This window comes from Pinus tabuliformis, chromosome 9 (assembly GCF_031772625.1).
Source record: "Pinus tabuliformis cultivar Carrire ecotype Pingquan chromosome 9, CPIR1, whole genome shotgun sequence".
Lineage (NCBI taxonomy): Eukaryota > Viridiplantae > Streptophyta > Pinopsida > Pinales > Pinaceae > Pinus > Pinus tabuliformis.
In genome coordinates, this window is record NC_142307.1 from 1,593,485,950 (window position 1) to 1,593,494,143 (window position 8,194).

An 8,194-nucleotide genomic window follows, 5' to 3' on the forward strand; every position below is an offset into this window, starting at 1 on the left:
ATATACTACTTCAGAATGTTCAAATTTAGTTGGATACACTGATAGTGATTGGGCTGGAAGCGTAGATGATCGGAAAAGCACTTCCGATTATGTTTTTCATATGGGTTCAGGAGCCATTTCATGGGCTTCCAAGAAACAGCCAATTGTGGCATTGTCTATAGCAGAAGCAGAGTACGTGGCAGCTACAGCAGCAGCTTGTCAAGAAGTTTGGATGAGAAGGATGTTAAGGAGCTTAAGCCAAGAGCAGGTAAAAGGAACTGTGATTTATTGTGACAACAGTTCTGCTATTGCATTATCCAAAAATTCTGTGTTTCACAAGAGAACAAAACACATTGACACAAGGTTTCATTATATCAAAGAGTTGGTAAATAATGGAGAAATTGTCTTAGTACATTGCAAAAATCAGGAGCAGGTTTCAGACATTCTAACCAAGCCTTTGGGACATAAAAGTTTTGAATTGTTTAGGAAATTTCTAGGTATGACTGATAACCCAGCAGTTGAAACTGAAGGGGAGTGTTGAAATATTATTTTCAACTGCAAGGCTTGTCCTTTGCCATACTCTTGTACTGATGAATCAACAGCCATACCTCTGCATTGATGAAACTGCCATTAAATAGCCGCAGCTCTAGTCTTTTCCTGAATCAGCCATTACACAGCAATTTATTACGGAATGGTGGTCATTCACGGAATGATGGTAATTTATTGCTGTAGTTGGTAAATGTAGGTAGGATTTTTAATTTTATTTTATTTTAATTCACAGGTATAGTTTTGCTTTTACGGTAAGTAAAAAGACGTGAAGTTTTTAGTTTTCTGTAGAATCTGAAAAATGTAATGTAGACACAGCAGTGTGTTAGTTTTTTTTTGGAACAGAGACAGAGCTCTCTTTGTAATGCACAACAGTGCAGAAGTTTTTTTTGTATCCAACAGCGTGAATGTATGAATGTAATTTACACACAGCAGTGTAAAATGTTTCAAGGAAAAAACAGCGTGTTACAGCAGCGTTCTGAGCTGAAACAGAGTGTTACAGCAACATTAGTTCTGACCAGAAACAGAGTGTTTTGTAAATGCACAGGAGTGCAGTCACAACAATGCAAAGTGCAGACACAGCAGTGAAAAACAGCGTGTTGATTTTTCAGAGGAGACAGAGTATTTTGTTTTCTGTAATGTACAGCAGTGCAGACACAGTAATGTATTTTCTGTTTACAGCATGAAGTTTTTTTAAGTCTTGAACTGTCTCTAAAGTAGCCTTGTTGAATCCCTCTGTCAAGAGGAAGGTGTTTTTTTTAAGAACAATCTTTTATGAAATTCCTGTAACAGTTAGTTTACTTTTAATAAACGCAAGTTAATTTTTTCCTGTTGCTGTTACACCGTAACTCAAAAAATACTTGACGTCAAAAATTTACGTTGCTGCAACACCACGAACAGCGTTGCTGCAACACCAGTTACAACAACTGAAAAAAAACTGTGTTGCTGAAACACCGTTTCCAGCAAGTGATTTTCTGGGTTTTCTGTGTTAAAACAGAGTATAAAAACAGAGCATTTTTTTTTGTCTGTCTATTATGGAATTTTCATAAATTTCCAACAGTATCTTACTGCGGTATGGTTCCTCACTAGGTAGACCCTATCGCCTACAATATCCCTCCTTATTAAATGGTAGAATATATTATTACTGCAGTTATTCGGGCTTTCCAATATTCCAAGTATTATATTTCCTCTATATATATGTTTAGTCTAAATATTGTGCCCTAGTACTGATGGTTATGTATTTTCGCTTAGTATCTACAAAGTCAATTTATAAAATGCAAGATATATTTTCCTACTTCCTTCCGTTGAGTTTCTTTTCTTGATATGGAAATTTGGAATGGAACCTAGCCCTGGGTTCTGCTCACTCATCCCCCAGTATTCACATCCTGAACTTAAGAACATTTATTGGGCTGCTGGTTAGTTGTCGCGGCCCAAAAAATAACTTATTTCTCTTATTTTTAAATAAATTTATACCAAAGATAACCCTTTTGCGGAACCTTGTCCTCAATGGGATAAACTATTCAGTTAAAAGGAAAAATCAATCCAATTATCAATCCAATTGGTAATCTTAATGATCAAGTTAAACAAACAGTACTGAAAAGACAATAGGTTACAGAGTCATTAAATAACACTGTAAAAATTGTGTCATATGATGTACCTATTCCTTTCTAATAGAAATTTGGAATAGCTAGCCCTGTCTTTTGTGGAGATTGCCAGTCATATATGTAGACAGATAGATCAATAGATGTTAGTGTGAGGCTCCCTCTGTAACATATTAGTGTTCTTAATTCATCGGGTTGAACAAATCCGGAAATGGATTTTAAAAACGGAATGAGATTATCTGCAATTTTCCTCGCAGTTTATACTACTATATGGACAACTATGTTATGCTTTTGTTTGTTTAAGGGTGGTTAGCCCAACTTCAAATTTACTATTTCTTTATGTAGTTATGCATACTTGGAATCTTTTCTTCTAGATGTGATCAATAAATTTTTATACGTTGTTTCTTAGTTTCACCTGTGTGGCTATTTTCCAGGATTGATATGTAAAAATCTTAGATTGAAAATATTCCTTACTTTGGTTAATGACACCATTATTGGTAATCTTTTCTTCTAGATGTGATCAATAAATTTTTATACGTTGTTTCTTAGTTTCACCTGTGTGGCTATTTTCCAGGATTGATACGTAAAAATCTCATATCGAAAATATTCCTTACTTCGGTTAATGACACCATTACATAATTACTCCCAAATCTCCAGTCATGCTGTGAAGTCATGATGTGAGTGTTTTTTTAAAGTGTCTTACTGCAGTATGGTTCCTCAGTAGGTAGACCCTATTGCCTACAATATCCCTCTTTATTAAATGGTAGAATCTATTATTACTGCAGTTATTCAGGCTTTCTAATATTCCAAGTATTATATTTCCTATCTATATATATATATATATATATATATATATATATATATATATATAGTCTAAATATTGTGCCCTAGTATTGATGGTTTCTTATAATGTATTTTGGCTTAGTATCTACAAAGTCAATTTATAGAATGCAAGATATATTTTCCTACTTCCTTCCATTGAGTGTCTTTTCTTATTATGGAAATTTGGAATGGAACCTAGCCCTGGGTTCTGCTCACTCATCCCCCAGTATTCACATCTCTAACTTAAGAACATTTTTTGGGTTGCTGGTTAGTTGTCTTGGCCCAAAAAATAACTTATTTCTCTTATTTTTAAATAAATTTACCACCGAAGATAACCCTTTTGCGGAACCTTGCCCTCAACAAGATAAACTATTCAGTCAAAAGGAAAAATCAATCCAATTGGTAGTCTTAACGATCAAGTTAAACAAACAGTACTGAAAAGACAATAGGTTACAGAGTCATTAAATAACACTATAAAAACTGTGTCATATGATGTATCTGTTCCTTTCTAATAGAAATTTGGAATAGTTAGCCCTGTCTTTTGTGGAGACTGCTAGTCATATATGTAGACAGATAGATCAATAGATGTTAGTGTGAGAAACTACACTTTTTTCATCCTTTCTTGCAATCACACATTGACATGAAAACAAGCTATGGTCTGTCACAAAACATCATATCAGAATTTTCCATCTTTTCCTCACATGCCCATTCGCGTTTCTATATATGGAAAGAGGTAACAAATTTTCTAAATATTCAAGCAGATATGGATAGATCTTCGATTGGAAAATGTATTATATTGGTTCGAGAGACAAAAGTAAAATAGGGCACTTCGTTTCTACATCATTTCGGGTATTTATAGGAGCAGGAACACCAAAATATTTGAAGAGATTGTCCCACAAGTGAGAAAAACAAACCTGACGATTGTGGAATATTTCAAGGAGATTGGGCCTTGGTGTCAAAAATCACATAGGAGAATGTGTTGCAATAGAGAAATTGATTCTTCCATATGGGTGGGCTATTTTCATGGTGTTTCAACAAATGGAGTATGTGGGTGTGGGGCAACACATTGTTTTTGTTTCTGCATAATGCTATCACTTCAATTGGTTTGGGGGTGAAGGTACAAATAACAAAGTTTCTTTCTCTATGGGGTTACTACATTGTGCTAGCTGGATGGCAATAGAGAAGATAGAGGTTGTTGGTGACTCCAAATCAGTAATTGAGTGGGTACAACGGCGTTCTGCTTTTGGTCCGCCCTATTTATATCACTGGAAGCAACAAATCAGATATTTGAAGTCGTCCTTTAAGAACATCTCCTTCTCCCACATATACAAAGAGTAGAACAAGGTGGCCTATCTTCTATCCAAAGGAGGGTGCATTGTTATGTCGAGTGTTATCTCCTATAAGACCTTCATCGATAATTGTTTGCAAAGCTTTGGTTTCTTCTTTCTATAATGGTCGGTGTTTATGTCTCCTCTACTACTCCATTGGTGTATCAACATTTATGGTCATTTCTCAGTTGCAAGGTTACAACTGAGTTATTTTAACTTCGAAGAGGACCCAACCATCATATGCAAAAATTTTGTCAAGATGTTATTCCCTATTTTTGGTTAGTGTTTCTTATTCTGGGTCATAACTGCTAAATCACAGGTATTGAATGGAAACACCTTGTTTGTCTTAGGATTTTATGGGTCAACTCTGTTTGTCATTGCAAATTTGAGTAGATTTTAGATCGAGCAGGAGCTTTTTTGTATTTCAATATTTAGCAATTCAAATATAGATTCTGGGTTCACACCAAACATATTTTGATACAATCTCAATGATAGGAGATTCAAAACTATGCAAATGTAAAATATTTCTTATATAAAGGACAATTGGTTTTTTCTTTTTGAAAAAAAAAATCAAATTAGAATTTAAAGCTTTGCAAACTTGTTCCCGACTAGAGATCACAACGATGACAAAGTAATGTCCACAGTGTGCCTTTGTGGATGAGAGATTCCAAAACACACCGATAAAAGTTTAATCGTTGGATATTAATTAAATTGGATTATTGTTTTTGATGTAAATTGTGTGAGAGTGAAAGTAATTTCCATGTTTCAGCCAGACGCTCCACTTATTATTTGGGACAAGAAGTTAAAGAAAAATTGTGTGTGACTGAAAGTAATGTCGGATATTTCTGATGGACACTCCACCCATCATCAAGAACCAATAAAATCTTTTTTAAGCAGCTTTATCATCTTTGTCTTGGATGATAAATGGAGTGTCTACTAGAAACTTTTGCCATTGCTTTTTCTCACACATAATTTACATAAAAAAAACAACAATCCAACTTGAAGACGTTCCTTTTGCTGGCACGCGGTTTACATCCAGAAACAATAATCCAACTTGAATAGATATGGAAACCTGCATTTGCATAATAATTAAAATTGTTGAGTTAACAAAGCACTGAACCAAGGAGCTCGCTAAATGAAAGAGATACAACTCATCAAGTTCACCATAGATACGAGTATTCAACCGGAAAATCTTGCATAAATTATAAGATGATGGAGAAATTGAGAGGCTTATCTCAAATCAACAAATAAGAAGTGATAATTGGCAAAAAGATTAAAAACTTGAACATGAAATCAGACAAAATAAGAGAAACTACACTACATTTTATTGAGTGAAGGAACGAATGTAGAGGATGTGATTACATGGTAGGAAGTGACTCTGTCGAGTATCTATAGACTTTCTAGATATAAACTTGATTTGCATATCAAATTTGTCAGAGAGATGCACCTTTTTGGAATGAAATACAGAACTTGTCATCATGGAAGGAATAAGATTCGCTGGACTTCATGGAGAGAGAGGTGTGTCCAAGACTATAATTGTACTTTGTTTGCTAATGAAAATGGAATGAGAATATAGTATATCAGAGTAAGAGCATGACAGAAGGAAAATATATAGTAGTAGAAGTGTTAGAAGGAAAAGATATAGCAGTCAAAGTGCGCTCAATGCTCTCCAAAAAATGAACTTACACTGCTATATCTTCTCCTCCTTGCGATTTTACCAATGATCGTCAATTCATAGAGCACTTGCCTGATCTTCTGGCTAAACATGTATTGGTCACTTGGTTTTTGATATCCTCCAACCACTTGTTTTATTGTGATCAAGAATGACATTCTTACATTTATTTCTCTGGCTCCAATTGAAATCAAAATCTACACAATTGAGCATGACAGATATTCAAGGGAAACTGCTCTGCTAGGGTCTAGTGCTTATAGAGATAGATCTAGATTATATAAAAAATATTTATTTCTTCTTTAGAATGTTTTTTTTATCTAAATTCATGGGGAGTGAGTGAAAGCAGATTTGGAAATGTTATTAGGAGGCCCACTAATTTTGAATGGGACATCATTCTTTAGCTTTTATTCTTGTATGTTTCTTTCCAGATGAACACAGGTGAAAACCAATTACCGTCTCTTTCGAATTAATATAATTTACCAGGCAAACTCAATCAAGCATTTTGAATAATAAATCAGTGGGTTTCTTCTCAGAGAAAAAGTGAAGGATAGACCAGTAGCTCGAACTTTAATGAGAAGGATGGATCATGTAGGGAATAGTGGAAAGTGCAACCTTTGTCAGTTTCCACCTTGTTGGTGTTGCCGAAATACCATAATAAGTGGTTTTGTTGGCACCTAAAGACATGCATGGAGAAGCTTCTTGTTGTGAAGAGTTATATTACATCTTTGTAATGAATAGACTTGTTTCAAAAGAACAAATATATTAAGTGTCTGGATTTTGACTTAAGTTATCTTTAGACATATGGTTGTCTTGTTCTTCAACTTCATATTTGTAATCATAAGTGATAGGGCTGAAGCATCCTCTTTGGCCATTTAAAATTGCAACACCTATCAGGGTGGGTTCCATTACATGGTTTGATGGCTGTAATCATAAGCGATAGCACTGAAGCATCTTCTTTGGCCATTTAAAATTGCAGCACTATAAAAATTGTGTCATATGATATATCTATTCCTTTCTAATAGAAATCTGGAATAGCCATATTTAATACCTCTAATTATCAAGAAATCTTGCACTTCCTTAGCAAAGAAGGTTTTCTGAACGATAATGCCACCAACACTGTACCTAATGGATATTCATATCTTTGTTTGCAAACGTTCCTAGTGTCTTTGGGTGCCATTACATGGTTTGATAGCTATAATCATAAGTGATAGGGTTGAAGCATCCTCTTTGGCCATTTAAAATTGCAGCACTTATCAGGGTGGGTGCCATTACATGGTTTGATAGTTGTAATCATAAGTGATAGGGCTGAAGCATCTTCTTTGGCCATTTAAAATTGCAGCACCTATCAGGGTGAACTAACTTACGAAAGGAAAATCAATCCAAGTGTTAATTTTAATGACTTAGCTACCTATGAGCCCTGTCTTTTGTGGAGACTGATAGTCATATATGTAGATAGATCAATAGATGTTAGTGTGAAAAACTAAACTGCATTTTATTGAGTGAAGGAACGAATGCAAAGGATGTGATTACATGGTAGGCAGTGACTGTGCCTAGTATCTACAAACTTTTTAGATATAAACTTGATTTTCATATCAAATTTGTCAGACATATGCACCTTTTTGGAACGAAATCCAGAACTTGTCATCATGGAAGGAATAAGATTAGCTGGAGTTCATGGAGAGAGGTGTGCCCAAGACTATAGTTGTACTGTGTTTGCTAATGAAAATGGAATGAGATAATAGTATATCGGAGTAGGAGCATGACAAAAAGAAAAGCTATAGCGGTAGAAGTTCCAGAAGGAAAAGATATAGCAGTCAAAGTGTGCTCAATGTTCTCCAAACAGTGAACTTACACTGCTATATCTTCTCCACCTTGCAATTTTACCAATGATTGCCAATTCATACAGAACTTGCGTGGCCTTCTGACTAAACATGTATTGGTCACTTCGTTTTTTATATCTTCCAACCACTTGTTTTATTGTGATCAAGAATGACATTCTTACATTGCTTTCTCTGGCTCCAATTGAAATCAAAATCTACACAATTGAGCATGACAGATAGTCAAGGGAAACTGCTCTCTAGGACTTTCTAGAGAGCAGGAGCATGGCATAAGGAAAATATATAGCAATAAAAGTTCCAGAAGGAAAAGATATTGCAGTCAAATTGCACTCATTGTTCTCCCAGCAATGAGCTTTTACTGATATATATATTCCTCCTTGCAATTTTACCAATGATCACCAATCCAAA